Source organism: Papilio machaon, chromosome 4 (assembly GCF_912999745.1).
Source record: "Papilio machaon chromosome 4, ilPapMach1.1, whole genome shotgun sequence".
Classification (NCBI taxonomy): domain Eukaryota; kingdom Metazoa; phylum Arthropoda; class Insecta; order Lepidoptera; family Papilionidae; genus Papilio; species Papilio machaon.
In genome coordinates, this window is record NC_059989.1 from 6,793,383 (window position 1) to 6,815,646 (window position 22,264).

The 22,264-nt window shown below is 34.8% G+C and overlaps 1 protein-coding gene across 4 annotated transcripts in view; it reads right to left on the bottom strand.

The window, feature by feature from the left end:
- The window catches only part of LOC106720335 (ecdysone receptor), a 179,268-nt gene that overhangs the window by 4,431 nt on the left and 152,573 nt on the right, over positions 1–22,264 (bottom strand). The gene's annotated exons all lie outside the window — the stretch shown is intronic.

Sequence of the window (22,264 nt, forward strand, 5' to 3'; positions counted from 1 at the left end):
TTTGAAATAACGATAAAATTATAGAATTGCTGGAAAAAGGGCGTCAAGTAGTTGGGCAATACCTATATCTTATGCAAATTAATAGAATCGGATATTGTATCTAGAAACAATTCCTAAATTGGGTGCAATTCCTAATTTTAAATTCAAACAATCCCTAATTCTAATCCTCATTTTTAATCTGGCGTGGAATATGTTTTATATGTACTGCCACGATTAATAGTATTTTTATTTGAGTATGTGGGGGTCGGTGGCCGTACGTTGCGCAACCGGCCGATTTGTGTGCTGCTAAAAAACTAGTTCGTCGAGAGACCGGCCAGTCGGAGGCCAAGTCATTCGCCAATGCATCATAAACGGTCTTGCCTTTCACGCTAATAGAAACCTGTCCGTGCAACCTGTATATGTATCACTATTTGAACGTGCCACAATAACGCTGTTAATTGACAAAAATATCTAATGTCACAAAAATATCTTAGATATCGCCTGACATCTAAATTCCCACTTTTAATTCGGAAGTTATACTTGAAATCAAGAGAAACCTGTTTTCAAACTCAATTCAAAAACACAAGCAACAAAATATTCATGAAACTTTTTTCAGCCAAAATTCATCCAATCACGTAAAATAATTCAAATGTAAAACGTAATCAGTATTTTGTTAAAGCAAACATATTGAAAATATGTAGAGCAAAGATTTGCAACGTTGCAATTAATCGTCCCACAAACTACACTTACCTAGCGACCTTATTCGCTGCCAGAGTTGGCAAGCGTCGCCAACTTCTATCGGTCGCGAGATGTCGCTTTGATTTACGTCTGTCGCTGCGAGCCATTTCAACGATAAAAATGCCTCAATAAAGAGGTCAAGTGCGCACTTTTATCCCGACTTTATTTATGGCGACACTAACATCAAAGTAGTTTTTAAATAATGGTCGTGCCAATATGTTTTCAATAAAAACGGAGCACTGAACTGGGTGACCTCGTTCAGTTGCAAGCGTGTACGTATTATTATGTAATTATTTCATATAGTCTGCATTTAAATCGATTGTGTACCCTGTTATCTCATTAATAAACGCTTCTGCTAAGAGTTTTTTTTAAAGAACCGTGTTATTAGTATATACAATCCCGAGTTAAATAACAATAATTATTATAAATACTTTTTGGAAATGTGATTCGAAGTCGAATGAGTCGTAGACTTCAGAGATCTTTGCTTAGTATTATGTTCATTTAAATAGATTGCGTGTATTAAATAACATTTTGTGGGTTATTATGGTTAGCTAGCTCGGTCGTGCGGTGAAAGTGTCCGGGATGGCTAGAACTGGTTCCATCAGCGAAGTCGCGGTCGCGCCGCAGTGCCGGCTTGATAAAGACGCGGAATTTGATACGCGCTTTGCCTATTATGTTCCGTGGTCAATCGTGGGAATGTACGAGAGCTAAACGAGTTTTTGATTTCTTATGATTTTAAGTGTTAGAAAGCAATAACTTTAGTAATGCAAAATGAGTAGAATGATTTATTTGCCTCACTTCGTTAAATATACTTCTTCTAATTCATCGATATAGTGGAAGAGTGCTTGTAAACAGAATTCCGTAACGTTCATAAATAGTGCTCGAAGATCCAATCAATGCTCATGAAAAAGAAAGCCAATCAAAAGTTGAATGCACGAATGACCGAGTCAGTGTGTTATGTTATTACGTGTCAGCTGTTCGTTGTGCTGCGCCCGCGCATAGGAAGGTCTAGTTCGTGCCACCTCGGCCGCCGTCGGCGCCGTTCGGGTGTCGAAGCGAGAGGAGCTGGCGGGGCTCGAGAGCGACAAGTGGGGCGCGAGCGACGACCGGGGGCAGCGTGCGGCCTTGACTCTTACATCTCCTCCCCCTCCGGCCCCGCGCTGACACTCTACCCCCCCTCACACTTCGCTCTCCCCGCCTCGTGCACACCCCGCGCAACCACATTATTTATGATAGCATCAAGCTCCGAGCAACCTCGCGATTCTCTATACTAACTAATAATAACTCGTTTTTCCTCTCACGCGATTCAACTTTTACGTTCTTTTAGACTTGCAATATCTTTTGAAGATAATAGCCATCTGATTAAAGGTAGCTTTTGCATTTTATGACTAATACACACCGTTAGACTCTGTCTATTGCTGAACATTTCGAACCTCTTTCAGATCGGAATTATTTTTATTTGTTCTTGAAATTATTGCCAAAATGCTATTACACGTTTTATAGAGTTGTTCTTTGACCGAAAGAATTCGTAGAAGGTATTTATTACATAAGCGTGTTCAAGAACATTGGTTTCCCGACACTACATATATCATTCATACATGTAAGTTATCAACCTTACTTTTAGTTACTTTTTGGTTAAATTTAAATATTTAAATGTTAGTCAACGTAAAAATTAGCAGTTTTTCTATTGTGTTCAATGCACAAAGCTTTCCCATTTAACTTAGCAACTATGTATAATATACGTATATTTGTAAAGAAACAAGTAACTCGAGAATAAAACTAATCAGAATATAAATGCTTTTAAATGGAATATTGCTTTCTCAGTTATATCTTCATCGGAACTTTGTATTGTGGAAATATAAAGTATGTCTTTTTTTTCGTTATCAAGTTCCTACAAAGTAAAGTTTTTATTTCGTAATTTAGAATATTAAAACTTTCTACGATACATGACGTCATATTTGACGTCATTGATAATATGGACTGATTCGATAATTTTTATGTTTGTTTTTCATATAGTACGACTATAGTGCTATCAATATATTCTATGGTAAAACTTGTCACAGACATTAGTAAATTTTACAATCATTATATATTCGTATATAAAATATATCTAATGGAAATTAAATGAAAGAATGAAATAGATTGTCGATATTTAAATGACGAAGGTTTTGGTTAACAGTACGTTTAGTCAGGAAACAGTGGGTCATACGGCGTCATTCTTCGAAACGATAAAACAATACCTAACCGAAAACTTTCACTGCGACCCCGTGGGCAGGGGCGACGCAATAATTTGCAAGCGGGCCGCGTATAACGCCAGTGAAAGTTGCCCAAAGTTAGGTATTGCACAAGACTTACCAAGCCACATACCGCGTAATTCAAATTCGGCCATGGCGAAAGTTAACACTGTTTCGTATGTTAAGATGCTATTACCAACCACTGCTATTCAAGTCTTACTTCTCTAAGAAACAAAAAATCATCGTTGTTATCCAAAAGTTTAGTGTAGATTTTTATTTAACTAATTTCTTTGAAAATACTAATCACAGTTCCATTGAACTGAAATGCTTTATTTACAGTTACAAAAAAAAAGTCACACAAATATGTTTAAACTAGTTTGAATACATCATTCTATCAATAGCAAATAACAAAGGCGAATTGTTTGTAATAAAGCAACGTTCTCGTGTATATTGTACCTCTATGAGTTCTGACAATTTGATGAATAAAATGGGCATCACTTCAGATTTAACGGGTGGTAGATGATAACTAGATACTACGGATTACAAAAAAACAATTTGAAATACATAGTAAATATATATTTGCATTTATAAATACATAGTTATTAAACCAATCTAGTGTAATAATCAAACGGAATCTAGATCAACCATTAACATGAATTTTAATTAATTCTAAGAATTATAATTCTCAGTAGCAAAAAGCGATGCAGCGAAAAAAATCTAAACACGTGATCGATGCATCGCTCGGGTGGATATCGTCTTAGAATATTACTTTCTACGATACTTTCTAGCAAGAGATGTGGGCCGGAGCCGCACAACTGGAGCGATCGGTTTCACCGCGCGCCGGGAAAATTGGATTGAAATAGAAACTAGCACTCGGTGAAAATCTGATTTTCGCGTTGCGTGCGACGTGCGAAAACTGCTATGACGATGCGAAAACTGCTATGACGATTGTCACCGTATACTTAAGCTAAGTTAACTAAACTAACTGGAAGATATACCGCTTAGGTTCGGATGCGGATGCAACACGTGTTTACGTCCGCACAAGCTTAGGAATGCATCCGGTGCAACGAACACATGGCCGAATTCTAAGCTAAAACAAACACTGCAAGATTAGAGCTTCAAGGAAAATGCGTCTTTGATAGATTGGTCTTTTGTAACTAAAATTAGTTATCTATAATTGCATCTTGGTTAAAATCAGCTTTATTTAATATGCAAAAAGAACCGTAATGTACCTATTGTAAAACACAAAAATATTTTTTTATGCAAAAAGCAAGCCAAAAGTAACAACATTGGTTCTTCAATTAAGGACCCAATGGTGTGCGATGTAAATCTAAAGAGATTGAGGCAGACAGTGCCTATGCTGATCCATACGTTGAATGTGTTAAATGCTGTGGCGAGAATGAGACATTACTGTGAGAAAGTAAATGTAGAACGTTACCTAGTATTCTAGTAGCAGCGGCAGTTCGCTGGGTTTCGTCACAACACTCGTAAATTAGAAAGTGGTCATTGCTTATCACGTACATTGTGCCCACATGTACATGCTAGTGGGTACACCGCAATATCCGACACACGCGCGGTATTGACAGAGAGTATCAAAGACCCTCTCTGTCTCCCGCATGATGCTAAATGCTTACCAACTATTCTTGTCTCTGTCTACTCCCCAATTTAGTGCGGATGCCTACGCACCCACGCTCCGACGCGCCTTTTCGAGTAAACATGGGAATAGGTTAGTAAATAGAAAAGGGAGGGAGTTATAATTAGAATTAATGCCGCATCGTTTCCTCACTCAAATTAAACTAGCAAGACTTTTACAACAGCTGTTGTATTGAACAATATGAACGATACTAAGAAATAGATTCAAACTCAGACAACTATATGAGGCATGGTCAAAGAAAGTATGTACGTAGTGTGTAATTATGAGTAGTTTATAATTATTTTCAAATCTACAACTCAATGGCCATGGCTTTAATACAAATCTTAACATCAAAGAACACAATAGAGAACAAAACTGCTTTTGTTCTCTTAATCGTTTAAAATAGAGTATGCTTGCTTGCCTGTTTGCTATCAGTGTCCTTGTCCTGCAAACGCGACCTCGCTCGACCGCCGCGGTACTAGTCACAGGCATCCTAACTCGTTATGTAACTAAACTTGTTTCTATGCAACATTATGTACTACATGCTATATCAAACTAAAAATGTAGGATTTTGAAAAAATTACTACCTCAATATAGACTAATTTGTGTAGGCTCGGAATTACCTAACATAGTAACAAAAGAGTATCTCTTCTGTAGTATACAATTATCAACATATATATTTTTATTTTATTTATTTTATTTGTTAAGATTTTTAACCTAAAACTCGAAAACTTTAATATATAAATTAGTCGTTTAGAAACAGTTTAGTTTTTTAAAGTTCAAAAAACAAAACATTAACAATGACAGCGCTTCGAATTGTTCCCGCGTTTTCCGCGAACTCGTGGCAAAATATAGAGCGGGCTAAGTAGGCCAAGGCACAGTTATGACGTCAGCAAATGTAGCTCGTCCAGCGATCGTTATAAGGGCTAATTAACCGCATCACACCAACTGGGTCAACGACTCTTTGTTCTTCAACTTCTTCAAATTATTTCATAATAAATTGTGACAGTAGGTCGGGTCGATGTGAGTACGATCCGACGTCGCGTGGCGCCTCATTATAACGCTACAAACAATGCGATTGGTGGATATTATCAAACCTTCTTATCTAATACGAACTTGTTTATTTTAGTAACATCGATTTATATTTTTCAGATCAATGACATCAAAACTATAATAGATCGTTTCGGAATGGAATATTTGTTGAACCACAACATTTTTGGGTCATTAACATCTTATTTACAGGAAAATGGTTGTATAATGAGGAAAACGAGGGCGATTCTGAATTGGGTCGAGAGTTTCAGTTTTATTACGAGATTAAGGCTAAAATAACAAGTGTCGAGTAAAGTAACGTGTTGAAAACATAGCGATGTTTGGCCGTCTTACGGACTTTGTCACACTTGCGACATACTCGCATTACGCTTTTGAGAGATCGTGAGTTTATTGAGTCAACACCTTTGTAGTAACTTTGGATTGTGTATAAAAATTCACTTGGAAACAATAGTAATATAGTATATAGCATTCGAAAGACGAAAAAGTTATACAGTAGGTAAATACTGAATCATTACTGTTTTTTTTTAATTGATTATTAAATGAGAATGACGTTAAAATTGCCATTGATATGATCTCGTGTGTCTTTAAAACGGAAATAAAATAAAACATGTGACAACAAAAAAAACAGCACAACGTCCATTGATACAAAGAAATATTGAACCAAATTTAATTAGTCCAATTAAACTGCGAACAGAAAGAAATCAGTGCGACATTTTATAGTTTAATGTGCCAAGCCATCCGGGAACAAAGGGGTCATCGACCGACTATCAGTACAGATAAGCTGACTACGAAACTCTTATCGGCCGAGAAAGAACGCCTTTGTTTTCGACTAATTTGACGAGAAACAGCCGATGATTAGATTACTGTCACACTTGTGATTTTTCATATTGCCACACAAAAGCCCAAAATTCTCTACTATACTATCAAATAAATGAAACTATTTGAAATTTGCCGTAACATCAATTAATGTATTTAACACACAACACAATGTATTCGTCACAAGAACAATCCGGTAGACTGTCATACCTTAAATTTTTCAAGATTAATTAGACTTTGCTTACTAGCTTTAAAAACCTATCAACATGACGTGTAATGGTACAAGTACTTCTAAAATCTTTGCATTAAACGAAAAATTACAGACAGACACTGAGATAAAGGCTCGATTTTCCTTAAAACGAATTTAAAAGGGTCTCATAAAATTCAAGTACCTATAGGTCGAGTAACATATTCAAAAGAGTAAAGTGGTCGCAGGTTTTAAGTAATAAGTACAAATAATACAGTAAAGTGGTCGAGCGACGCGGCGGGGCCTCTTTGCCGCGTGACCAGATCTCGGTAACGAGCAAAAACTGTGAGACGACATCCGACCGAGCGACGATGGAAAAAACGACCGTCACTACTTGCACGGCCAGCGCACAGCGAAACTATTAGTACACACCTAGATATATTTTATACCAGAATTACCATCACGTATTAAAAGGAGTCTACAATAGACAACTATTTTCTATTCTCGAAATTGATAAGTTTGACATAGATTACGTTACCATATTTTGCTATTTGCAGTCGCTTCTTGTTCGCTTGTTGTAGTAAGAACAAAAATGTTTCTTGTACCCACTGATTTCGTACTTCGTAATACGTTGGTAATGTGCAGATTATGCACGCAAATGAGTACAGTGTAGTAAACAGTGTTTACGTAAAGATGCGACGGAAATAATTGACCGTGGCGGCAGTGGCACATCCCGAACTGTGTCATGGGCCCAGCCCACGCGCCGCGACGTAAGGTCGCTCGCACTCTCATATGGTAAAGTTCGTTCTGTTAACTCTTAAATTGATCATTTATAAGTAAACTTCAAACCCATTAATTTAAGTATTTTTGGGACTGTCTAACAGATGCTGGACGTTAATGCAAGAACAGAAGATTGTAGTCAATAATAGACGGAGACATGTTTTTGTTAGTCAGACAGATGTCAGGATCATACAAAAGGAAATGCATTATCTGATTACCGTTTGTCATTCAAATACCTCGTGATAGTCATATGAGTTTTATGCAGTACACTCAGTAAAAAATGCAAGTAACAATACTATCTTTATGTAAACATTTTAAAGTACGACGAAGTAATTGGTAGATAGCTGTATTATTCCTAGGTTTAAAGGCGAAAAATCCTTTTAGGCGTTGAAATACGAATACAACAGGCTAACTGCCTTCACATTTCAATGAAAGGCTAACTCAAATGAGTACCGTGGTGTATAACAAATAATCAACGATGTCAGCTTGATGGATGAGTCGACGGTGACGCAGCATTGCAGACATTCTATACTTCACCCCCTTTTATTCACAGAACTCGCCCTAACATCGAGCACCGCTTTGAGTGAGCTTTCCGGCTAAACTTTGCTAATCACCTTTGTAAACGCGTATATGTGCAACGACGTATGTATGTATGTACAGTTATGTAATAAAAGATACATGTTTTGAGACGCCATCTAATGCGATAATTTGCGTCAGATTTAAATCATCAGAACGCATTTACAAACAATACAAATGTTAAGGTTTTCTTTTGATGGATTGAGTCACCTATAAAGAAAAAGTAAAACATGGAGAAGAAAATTTCCATCAAATTATAGATACTATTTTAAAGAAGTAACAAAAAATATTGACAATTGAATTACCAAATTCACTTCACAAATATCTCCAAATATGAGCAAGGTTGTCCAGTTTATTGTCTTTGTTCAGGGTTTTCCAACGTTCTTTTAGTCTCGAAGTTGAAGGTTTATTGACGGCAATCAGTTGTTTAATCATATTATTTATAGCCATTACTTAAGGCCGAGAAACTTTGAGTGTCCTCGAAGAAAAAACTATTTATGCTTAATGATAAATGAATTGAAATTAATCGATATTATAGCCTTGAATTTAAGCGTGGGCTGGTGAGCAATCATCGAGGCGAAGACAAACGACTAGGTGTCAATACTTGGAGACTCAGTGAGGCGTGGGAAACACGGAAGTTCTCTAAGTACCTAGCACAAAACACATGTAGGTTATGAGACTGTTAAATGTACTTCCATGTGGCCTAGTTGGATTATTAATTATGATTTTAATATGATTCCTGGGTTCTTCAGTGGTGATGGTATATGGCTGGCATGTATGCCTGTAAATGTTTTAACCCTTTAATTACTACGTTTGTAACAATTTAATAGTCCCTATCAATAACTTTTAAATTTACTGCTGTCACGCACAACAAGTGAAAGAAAAAAGGTAAAATGAACTAATAAGAAAGTAAGTCACGGCCCCGACCCAACTTAGTTTGAATTCTTAAGTTAAACTTTTTAATTGCTTAATAACTTTGAGGTGCTTCGAGTTGTGAAGCCATTAACGGATTATAGAGTCAAACTAAGTTTATCACACAAGACGAGGCGAGGTAAGGAACACATTGTGCATTTGCAACGTGCCCCCGCCGGTGCGGGCGTTACATTCCCCGTCCCCGGCTGACCGGTTCCTCGCAGGCTGTTTATGGACAGACCAGATATAAATAGATATGCTGCCAACATCCATCTTCGCTGTGTTTTAGTTTTTTAACCGACACGCCGAGGAAAATACAATACTGTGAACGTTTTAAATCACCTACGCTGGTACGTTTTTCCCCGCATTGAAATTGTAAGTTGAATTGAAAGCGCTGAATTCTAAATGAGATTGGCGTACGATAAATTATTTGCTTATAGAATAAAGGAATGAACAACGTAGTTGATATGCTTTAGCAAATAAAAATTATATTATCTGGAACAAAGTTTTGATGAAAAGTGAGCTGTACTTCTAAGAAAATATTCCTGGTACTTCTGCAATCGAATCAAGATAATGATAAAGATCAGTATACAATATTTAATCTAAAAGGTTCCTTATTCAAATCCCAACTAGTAGTATATTCGAAAATTATGTATGATGCTCAACGTATTTCAGTTTGAATAGGTTGTAGAGAAAGTAGAGTTTGAAGATACTAGTTACGTTTTGTATGCTTAATTTTAAATTTAATAAAGGTGAGTACAAATTACGATTTTTGAAGTTTACGTAATAATATAGCATAAATATAAATTAAAATGTTTTACTCGGCGCTTAACTACTAAGCGAACAATTACATTAGAACAGAATTAACGCCTAGATATTTTAACAATGCAACTGGTATTCAGGTATGTGGCGACCGGACGGTATAATAAAGCAAGCCGTGTATAAATACAGATCGCTATCTGCAGACATTGTTAGAGGTTCTCGTACTAGTCGTTCATCGCCAAGAGGAATTGGAAATGTACGTAGGAGATAAGTAAGTACGGCAACTAGTTTCACATCACCACTTCTTGCCATGGCGTTCACTTTCACCGCTGGCTGGGGTCGCGCGCGCTGCGTGGCCGCCCTGCATTACCGACGGTGTATCGGTAACCTAATGCTTTCGTCGCCGCGTGGTAGCAGGGCACGGTTGCATAAGCGGCCACGTGGTGCGGGAGCAACGACCCCGGGGCGACGGTATCGCCTCGCTATCTGAGCATCCAGATGCAGCGACGATAATATTCGGAATACTACGATATATTACTAAAACTTTTCTTTTCGTTACAGACTTGCACAATCAGCTCATCGGCTCACTTTGCAGAACTCGCTTACCGGTTTGCAATTGTTGCATAAACGACCTCGCGACGTCGAAGGGGGTCATTGTCGCGCGCGATCGCTCCACTCGGCAGGTACGTCGCTATCCGTAGGTTAGATAAGCCGTAGCGATCGCAGCCCAGTCTCCTTCGGCGTGTCTGTGACCCCGATGTAAATAACCTGCGGCGGCGCGCTGTAAACAACCGACGCGCGCCTTTTGCGTCAATCGCCTGCACGCCGCGCACCGCCATTCTAACCTCGTATCGCCATTCACTGTATCATTACATATGCAACTCTAAGAACGTCACCACTTTTACATCACTTTCATAGCTGCCAGATGCCAATCGAAAGTTCTAAAGTATGCGAATATTTCGAATTCTAGCTCATTATTGTTGAAAACGACGAATCGCATAAGCTACGTTCTACAGCTGAATATCCGTAGCTCCCAAAGCTCAAAATATGGATGCGTAAATAAAATCAGAGCTTTTGATGCAGGATTACAATACACAGTTCACTTTGGTCTCGCGAGAAATCCTAAGATTTTATAATACTTATATTATATACTAATAAAATAATTAAAGATCACCAAAAATTTTAATTTGTTTTATTTTTTATCAAAAAGTCCTCTAACAATATAATCGAATATGAATGAAATATGGCATTATATCGTTTATTTAGGTCTATGCAATTAAAAACAAAAATTACCTAACCAAGTTCAAATTCGATTATCTATGTATCGACGAAACAGGTTAAACGAGTGGTTGTTATGCCGAATGACCGTTAAAATTACGTGATGGTGAAAGATGTTGCAAAATATATCTTTAGTTACAAATTGCCATATAGCGTGCTTGTGAAAACGATTCCATTTTATTGAGGTTCTTAATTTACAAAACATTAGGTGTATTGTTCATGAAGAAAAAAGAAATATAGTCTGACTAAAAACATGCAGCTAGCTACCTACTCTATTGATCTGTTACATTCGCATTTTTTATCTTAACACTGTTCAAATATTGAATAAAAACTGTAACATTGCATACTAAAAATTGTAAACTAAAAGAAAATCCAAATATCATAACCCTAAAAACCAAAATGCACGAAAAAAACGTTAAAAAATAAAGACTCGAATCATCAGTATGGTAAATCAGCTTGCATATAAGTACAAGTATTCATAATCAACAAAGTAAGGTGACCTATATGATAAGACTATACTCACACAAACACACAAAGCATGCAGCTTGTATATGTGTATTCGAGCCGCGTACAATGACATCGCCGACCTTGACTACTGCCTCCTATATCAGCCAACACACACAAACATTCATACACACACATCAACGAGCGGAATGTGTTCGTCACAGTGTATTTAAAGCTAGCGAATAGTACACTGATTATAGACGTGTGCAAGCCGCGTTCCTACATCATATAAATAAAAATACTCAAGCGTTCGGTGCAGGATTGTATATTTAGGCCCATCTCCGCCCGCTCTGATATAGAGTAGTTCAACACACGATAAGGTGAATGCCAGCCCGCTGCAACGATGCACGGCGAGCAAGGCCACCACTCGGCGCACTGAATTATCGCAGCCAAAGCGATTGCACACTTCAAAACGTTAAATAACTACTGTTATAGTTTAGATACAAATACAAATAAATTTTTATACCAAGACAATGGTGGACTAATATTACATGTTTGATATGCGAGACAATTTTATATTTTGATAAATTTTTGACTCGAGTTTTTACGTTACGTTTTTAAAATAGCTTCAATTACTTGCAATGTAGTAAACTAACGAAAAAATTTGTAAATTTAGAGGATTATACCAAGACATTTGACATATACATAGTATGTATATGTGCACGATTGTATTATATTAGAAAATAAATATAAAACAGAAATGAAATTATTGAAGAATCAAAATTAAAAACTAGAAACAATAAAAAACTAAATCTATTATTAATGGCAATGACATCAATTTATACTTTCATTTTATCAAGTACTTGAGAACAAATCGAGCGACGTTTACTATGTCATCACTCAAATTGGAGCTGCCACAGAGTACAAAATACAGAAAACCAATGTTAAAAAATAATATTTTATGTAATATTTTAAATGTTCGAAAAAATGTAAAGAGGCAACTAATAAACTTGGGTGTATATATAAATTTAAACACATGGAATTAATATGAGACATTTACGATATTTTCTAAGTCATTCATTCACTTCGCTCATTCTTTTGATGTTTTAAGAAGGATTTAAGCCATGAAATACGGTTGTTAAAACATTTCGCTGCCTTCAAATGACTTCTCGTATATTATCAAAATGAATTAATTTTACAAATATGAATAATAATTGTAAGAAATCAAAGCTAATAAAACAAACGTATGTGGTTAAAAGCACGTAGCACAACCATCTAATTTATTTAATTTTGACCTTGATATACTAAAGGAAAAGGATATAAACATTTATCCGAAAAAAAGACTCAAACACCAGTTTACATTAATTAAAACCTATAAAAATTTTATGGAAAGATTTATAATCTTGATTACCTTTTAGATGGAAACGGAAAACAGAAATATATTTAAAAATTATATGTGAATATTAGTTGCCGTTTTTCGGAACATTTGTTTAACGGAGCGAATACGTTTTAAAGAGGTTATGTTAAAGAATTAATCATAAACAAATTGTGACATAGAGTAGTAGTACTACCTAAAGATTATCAACAAAAGTTTGTATTTTTAGGTACTATATGTCCCTTGGAATGCATACAGAAATGAATTGTGAAATAGACCTCGATATCCTTCTTATAAGGTAGTAAAAAAAATTCTCAAACTTAAAACTTGAAACAAAAAGCTACTAAAAAAATGTGACCCATTAATGATAGTATGTGAATATTCATTATAATACAGTCGAAACTGGATAAGCGAGAGTCCAAGGGACGGCAATATTTCTCTAGCTTATAGATGTTTCTCGCTTATGAAGGTCGTCTATCAGGACCGGACAATGACTCTCGCTTATTCAGGTTCGACTGTGTATCTAAACCTACGTGCTCGTGAATTATAGGTAGGTGTTACATCTTAATACTTGCAAACCGAAGCCTAAAAATGATTAGAAAGATGATTAGGATTTTATTTCAAGCTTTAAAGCTTATTAAAATTAATATCGTTGTCTGTTGGTGTATTTCACTATTTTTTATTAAATGAGCCTCGCTATAAACAGGTTCCAGGCTTTAATACATTAGCCTGTCCAAAACAATTACCAACGCTAACTGTGAGAATAAACTTAGCTGTACTCATAATCGTCTCGGCCGTTGTACTCAACTAAAGGTCACCGTAACATCTTTATAAAAGTCGTAGGTTGGAATGAAAACATTTTTATTTTGCTCGACGTTTATGTCACGTCTTATTATGAGTAAAATTGATATCTATTTGTAGAGTGGTGTTTTATTAATTTTGATTACGTGAATCAGTGTGTGTACAGACAGACATACAAATGTGGTATTAACTTATATAGGAACGGCTAAAACACTCACGTATATATATCCGGTGTCGGCACCGACTAGTTTCAATAATACCAGTCCCACTCACCCTGATGAAGGGCCCCCGATGGTCTCGAAACTAGTCGGTGCCGACACCGGATATATATACGTGAGTGTTTTAGCCGTTCCTATATAACTTAATGATAATGTCTCACGAAAGTTTGAATAATTTAAATGTGGTATTTATTACCTTTTTTTCAATTTTAAATGGTCTGATAGTGATTGCTGTATTATTCAAGTATTTATATTGCAAAATGTTCTAATTTTTTAATATGTGTATATTTAGAGATACGAAAAATTTTAATTGAAATCTTGTACAGTCTCTTTTCAACGTTTGCTGTAGTGACAGCTGTCTTTGATTTTGATAATTACTTTGTTTGCCATTTTAACAGTAAATCGGTTGATTTTTTCTACAAACCTATCATTAAGTACCAAAAACAAAAAAAAAAAACAATTATAATATTCCACTGAGAGCAGCTTAAATTGCGTTAAACTCTTAAACCTTTCTTGATCCAAACAAGTTTCCCCTAAAAACGGGTTTAAGAATTAAATTTCAACCAAGACATTGCGATATCACCGTAATGTGACCGTTTTGTCATTTGATTTAATTTCTTATCAAGATTAAACCATTTAAATAATATTATTTCTATATTTTAATGATTTAACATACAATTGACAGTTAATATATAATGACACCATACATGCTAACACAAGCTATAATTTACATAGAGTGGGTAGAGTTCGATGATGCGAGAATAAACCGTCTCGAACCGCGTGGAGGTGGCAGAACAACCACGCTCTAGGACATTGTTAAGATAAATCTTATTCCGAGTCACGTATTAAGTCTTATATTAAGCATGTTTCCTCGTTGTTCGGCTATACAATTTAATCTCTTTGTCTCGGTGTCTTATTTTACAATCAAACATGACTCATTGTTAACTGTCTGACAGAAAAATACGAGCTTGTATGTTAAGAAAAATAAACAAAATTTGTGCTTGATATTGGCTATATATTTATTTCAATCAAACTAACTCTATATTACAATCCATTTTGCACTGATATTCGAGATTCAAACTAAGGTTTAAGATTTATAGAAAAACAATCTGAACAGTCATTTCTAGTGAATGAAATTAATACCTGTGATGAATATTTCATTATAAAGTGTTAGCTCTCGACTTTTGATAATCCAAAAAAAATTTGACTGACAGAATAATAAGAGTGCAACGACCTCACATTTCATTAAGAGGATTTTACATAAACTCGTAAACAGTCGTTCAACAAAGTTAAGAGTGCCGTTTTTATATTTCGTTCGCGTAAACTAATTCGCATTGGCTCAATAGCTAACAGGTTTATACAGTGTTAATTGTGAAACATTCATGAATCTTCATTTACCGTCTGCATTTTATCCAATTAAAAGATACAAAATCAAATATGGTACGTATCGTTTATTACAATATAATAAAGATCTGCCATAACAAGTTTAGAAAATAATTAATTTATTTAAAGTAAATCTGATTACAATATTGAAAGGGGATGGTTGAAATAAATTGTGTATAATTACTGGCAACATTGCAATCAAGAATTGACACAATTTCCAATACAAGAGATATACAGTGTACTTGAGCAACAAGATGTACCAGTAAACTTTGAACAAATGTAACAACAAAGGTCTTTTGGATAATATTAATGCCTAACGGCAACGACGGAACTAAGATGGTCGAGAGATTCCGCAGTTGATTCCAGATAACTGTCTCAGAACGTGGCCGGAGATACACTTGTCGATATAAACCAAACGATTACGATATAAAATAACACGAATAATAAAGTTCTTTATTATTTTTACGAATCTTTTCGTGCATTTATTCCGATCGATCTTTTCAATTACACAAGATGTTTTTTAGAAATTCCATTGTTTGGATTGGTCTCTCTAAACAAGAAGTAACACTGCAACGGATGTTTTATTAGTAATTTACATACAAATAATATTTTATTGTTTTGTTGTATTAGATATATATTTTACTTTACAAATGATTGAATATAAATATTTTCAATATTGTTTTATCTTTCATATTATATATACGTAATGGAAAATTGTGACACTCGTGACCATGATATTAAGGCGAAGCGTGGTGTATATGTAATAGTTAATCCTTATCAAATTTATATATTGTAATATTTCTTACAACTGCTTTATTTTATAACATACAAGCAGTTGTCTGCGTCTATGTCTGTGCGGAATAAAAAATCTAGTATTTAATTAGCCTTAAAAAAAATCTAGTATGTCACCCATGAATAGTGTAGTTTCCCAATAGCATACAACACAACATTACAACATACCTATAGATTTTTTGTACCATTTCTTTTACCGAATTTTCTTAAGTTTCTTTGCCTTAAATAAAAGTTAATTTTAAGCTTAAAAAAACTTTATTTGACATTGTAAACTTTTGATTTTTCGAATGATCTATGGTCGATTTTAGTATCAACATCAATACCTTGCAACAGAAACCAACCAAGTAAATTTCTACATTCCTATATACAAAAACAAATAAATAAAAGAGTAAATTGTAAAACAAATAAAGTAATAGAGGGCGAGAGCGGTGTTGTTTTGAAATGGAGACTTGATTTGTATCTGAGCCGCGAGATAATGGTACCGCGGCGGCGGCGGAGCGAGACGCGCGCCCGACCGCACATCCGCCGGCTCTTCCTAGACCGGCTCTATGCTGCCCTAAGAAAAACCGCGAGACAATACAATGCTATTAAACACGTAATCGGAACCTGTGAGAATCGATGTAATTATATTATTTTGAGTTCTTATGTTCACTCATAGATTCCAAAACGTGAGAGTATGTACAAAAGAAAAAAAATCTAAAGTTCTAGATTAATGAGGATTCTGCATAATTTACGTAGCTTCATTAGGTCAGGATCACTGAGAAATACTTGTTTGTTTATATAATGTCAAGAGAGTTTAGGAATATATTCTTAAAACGATATAAAATATGGTTAAAGGCTTTAAGTAATGTTAACAGAATAAGAAAACGACGTGGAACTTTTATTATGAAACATGGTTTAAATTTACTTTATCAGTAACGCAGTATTGATCTGCATCCAAGCGATCTCTGCCACATTTATTGAGATGATGAAATAGGTTTACCAATAGCTGATTTATTCCAATAAACTCCAGTAAATATCTAATATGACTGTTCTCTATGACCGAATAAAACACATTATTATATCTTCCTTTAGGACTTAAACATGTTGCAAGTAAATGTTTCGGTGATGCAAACGCACTGTTAGGCGTGTTGGAGGAACTTGCATATTTAAGGCGTAGTGTGCTGGGCGAATCGTGATAATGCCTAATGAGACACGGCCGGCTCTCGAGTTGCTGTCAACCTGTGCCAACGACCTCCGTGGAGGTTAACAATAACAATCCGCCTGATTTGAATTTCATTTACAACTTATCTCATTTCAAGTTCAAATGTTTTCTTCGTAAACTTCCACTGCGAAAAATAAAAGTTTTACGTTTGCGTTAAGAGTTTTAAAGGATGCGCTGTTAACCTGTTTTTACACGAAGTGGACGGCGTTTTGAATACTTATTAACTTTGATATTTTTTACATTATTTACTAATACAATTTTTACTTTTAACAATTAATTAGAAGGAATATGGAATTATTTAACCACGTATTTAGAATTACATGAATAAGAAAATGGCAAAATACGATTGTGTGAATAAAAATAATTACATTAATCAACAGTTAATTCATTGAACGGGGTCGCTGCATACAATACGGCGTCGAACTTGCGTACATTTATGTAAGCGTTTGCTTAGAAACTACAGGGGTTAGAACCATTAGATTATCCCAAAGGGTTGGCGAATCTAAGCGCTAGTAATAATGGAAATAATTGGACCCTTCAATAAGGGTCGTAAATGCCAGCTGTTGAATATTCTCTGGCTTACACTGAGACTTTTATCAGATATTAAACTCACTTCATATCATGTTAAGAGAATATTTTGTTGTTCTGCATACCTCGGAATAACATTGTAGAGAAGTTATAAAAATACAGTGAACGTTATTACTATTAGCTATTTAATTGAATGTTTATTAGTGTAATATTAACTAATTTTATATATAGATTAAAAAAATACATCAAGAAAGACTAATATGAGATGTAAGTCGTATCAAGTATCAACACTATTTTAGTGACATGAATCGTATTATTACTCATTGAACAATCTGAAATGAGCGCAATATTATATTGATACAAAGTGTATGTAAACTCAAACAGTTGTACTGATTTATGATGCCTTATATAAGTTATTATTATTTTATTCAAAACAGATGAAGTCATAAGCTATCTCCTCTGTGCAGACGCGAGGTCGGCGACCTTTTTGATTAAGGAATCATCAATCATGATCGTACCTACTCGGGAGGATCGCGTTTCACACTACAAGGGGCAACCTTATATTTTTGTGACGGATATTATATGTATAATACATAATATGTTACACTAGCTGTTGCCCGTGACTTCATACGGGTGGAATTAAAAAAAAAAACATAACGAAATTAAAAAAAAATAGGACCAGGTTATAGAGCAGCTTTCTAACAGTGAGAGAAACTTTCAAATTGGTTCAGGAGTCTTTTCAATGTAAACATATAATCAAATCTTTACTATTTATATTCGTATAAATTTGAACTAACAATTTAATGTAACTTTTTATATATTACCTCAATGGAATCAATCCCTCAGTAAAACATCGACAACAGTAGTGAAACAAAGTAAAAGCTACCAATAAAATATCCTAAGGTTTATCATTAAAGTTTTACATGAACAAACGTGTAATTCTTTTAATTATAAGGGAAAAGAAATGAAAAATAAGTATTTATTCAATCACACGCAAATCAATTTGGAGCGACGATTCGATCAACCTTGGGCCTTAGAGGTTCGTAACCTCACCAGCGCAATGCGACAATTAATTCAAATAATTTCCTGCTGAAAATGAACAAAAGTAAAAATAAATAAATAAGTACAAAGGCGGTAATTAGCGTTGGCTAGTGCGCTGTAACGCTCTGCCACTATTTATAATGCGAGGTGTCAAAAAACCGATGTGACCTTGACGCCTGCGCGTTGCGTTCACCTCGCTCAGGTGGGGCCCGAGGGGATCACAAATGCCCTACAATATCTAAACATGGCCCATTTATAGCGATCGCAACACTAACTACACGTTATTGGTCACGTCCGATGATGTAAGTTATTTAGGGCGACACATCTTTGAGAAAAGATCCAGTGTTTGCAGCCATTTGCTAAATAAGATCACGTTTGTGAAGCGGATGTAAAACATATTTATAAAATGGTTTCACCATGTTCTTTTTAAGAAACATAAATAATTAAGATAGATTGAGAGTCAAACATCTACAAACATCACTTGAGTATTCTTTTAATAACTTTAATGTAACCGTTTCTATTAAATGAATTATTTTTATCTTATTTAAAAACCAACCCGCATACGTGCGACAAACTGGTCCAACTTATCTGCGATAGTTTTTATTCTCAATTACTTAAAGTTAATTTTATTGAAGCATTAGCTCGTGTCGCCATGCGGGTCTACATTAAAATATGGATTACGAGTATATTCGTTTTATGTATGAGAATAAATTTAACGTATCACTCAGTGATCACTTTACTAAACGTAGAACCAACTCTAGTTTCTGTATTTTTTGTCATTTATTCTGTATTGAAACAAGTTCCAATACATCTTAGCCTTTAACTAGTACTAGAGTAACAGATCTTACATTGGTATGCACAAAATTATGAAAATCAAAATCTTCCATTACGCCATTTTTAATCGCTACGTCATAACATGACACGTAAGTATATTTTTTATTATAATTACTTTATTTGGCTACGGCATCCATTAAAACATTTCCATCTTGTTTCAATTTAAATGTGTCCATTGAAATTTCGAGACACAACAGCCATCCAAGTTTAGATAGACAAAAATAAACTTGACGCTAGAGTTACCAACCTAGACTCTCGCAAGTCCACTATAATCTGACATCTGTCACAACTGCTTATTTCTGTTCTTAAAAAAAATGTATAATACTTAAACAAGACCGCTTCAGAGTTATTTCAAATTTTATTTTCACACGCAAAGACGCCGACTCTATAATACGCAATCCATCAAATGAAAACCACAATCGCGGCATTGAAACATTGGTGAGTAAGTGAAAAATATGAATTTCAACACTGAGGTCGGTGACTTAGAAAAAAAAATACCCACAAAAACTAATTGTGACGCACTGATTGTTCTTAATTGTATTAGGAATGACTTAATTAAAAACTGGTTTCATGATTAAGCTTTGGAATATGATTATAAAATACAGTTGATTAGCAGTTGACCGCGACTTCATTCGCGAGTCATAAAATCTAGTGCTAAATATAACCATATCACCTGGATATGTGAAAGAATTTTACAAATCGTTTCGGAGCCTATTCAATTCAAACAAACAAATCTTTCCACTTTGTAATATTATTATAAATTAACATTGGAAGGTAAAATAATGTTAGACGCGCTTACGGAAAAATTCAATATTAGTGTTTCTGTCTGTAGGTGTGATAACTTCGAATTGTTGGTTTACAGTGAAATTAATAGTTTTTTTACAATAAGGTCAGCCATATCTACGTATAACCATAAAATTAGGTAAATTAAGCTTATATCATCGTTTTTACCTCATAATTTGTGTTTTTTTTCATCGACGTTCGACTATAATTGTTAGCTGTGAAGCTTGGTATTGTAGAAAGTTATATCTAAATGAAGAGTAGATAATGTAACAATAAGTCAATTACGACGTGCGTGGAACGTGAATGTGCCGCTCGGCCGCGCTCAAAGAAAGTTGTGATCTCAGAGAGAACTACGGATTTTTTTTAAACTCGGTATATTTGCGTAACCATTAGGAATTTTAACAAGGGCAAGAATTTGATCGCTTTAAATTTAAAATCAAACATCGTTGATTTTAGATTTATTAGGTAAAAATATGAAAATAATCAGAATAAACATTTCGCGAGATCCTTTGTCGTTGTTACGATGTAGTTGCACCCGACGTCTGTCGCATCATAAGTACCTGAAATTATTTATAATAAAATAAAACTTGACCGCAACATAATACATACGGCAATGCGTTGCACAGAGCATTGCACAGAATTAACTTTGAATGCGAAGTCTGATCACAATTTAAAACCATTACCATTGCAATGAAAATGATATTAAATCAACCAATAAAAATACACCAAGGTGTTGAACGCGGCGAAGGCATTAATTGTCTATGGTATTCGAGGTAAAAACGTTTTTTTTTTTTAAAACTGACGTTCACAAAGAGTATCGAATGTAGTCGCTTCGGCTATATTTTTTTTTTTAATTCAATGATCAAAGAAAATAAGTAGCACGTCTATAATTCTTATTAAAACATTAATCGGTGAAGGCAATAAAAGTTCTCTCGATTTAAGAAATTATTTTTTAACGGATTTCCTTTAACAAAAGTAACAAGTTAATCTTCTTAAACTTAAATGTATTTGTACTAAGTTTAGACTATAGAGGAAATCAATGACATGGAATCTGATTGCGGATCTGCGTCCAATTATCGTTACTTTTTAATGACTTAAAGTTAATTAGTATAACGACATTAGAAACGTGTTTGTTATCGTATCACATCAATGTCACAAAAATATTACATATACCCAGTAATCAAGATTTTGGTAAAGAAATTATCAGCCTCTCGATATATTTATAAGAAACGCCAGAAATTACAGAAAATTTTGATTTTAGCTGGTACAAAATTGTACCCAGCACCGTCGAATAGCTTGTCCGACCGCATCGACGTTATCATAAGGTAAATTATTAAAATTGTATCAGACTATATAGATTATACGTTGCGTATGTCTGTCATTGGATGCGATTCAGCATCAGAAGTGGTCTTCAAACCGGTCAGGCAGGCCGGCAAGCCGAGCACTTCGTCGAAACTGTTGCATCCAGCAAGCTTAAATTGTTCATGCCGTATTACTTTACAAGGCGCATGGTGCACTTGCAACCTTAAATGGAAACCAACCATGTCGGACGTTCGCTTTTAAACTTGCTTTTAATATAATATACCAGCCTATATACTATACACTACTAGCAACCTGCCCCGGCTTTGCTCGGAGGTATAAATGGAAAAATAGAGTCTATTTAGGTGAAAGGATTTTTAAAATCAATTTTCAATCTAAATTTTTTGTGTTTGTCTGAACAGACAATGAAATCTTTAGTTATTATACATACATAAGTAAAGATGGCAACGAATTGTATGGTGATAGTGTCGGATATAGCGAGACTTTCTGAGTACCACATTAGTTTTATGGGTGTTACCTTAAAACATTTTTTTTTTCTTTTTTAATTTATAATAGCAATAAGAGTCAATAAATAAATAAATACCTAGTCTTCATTT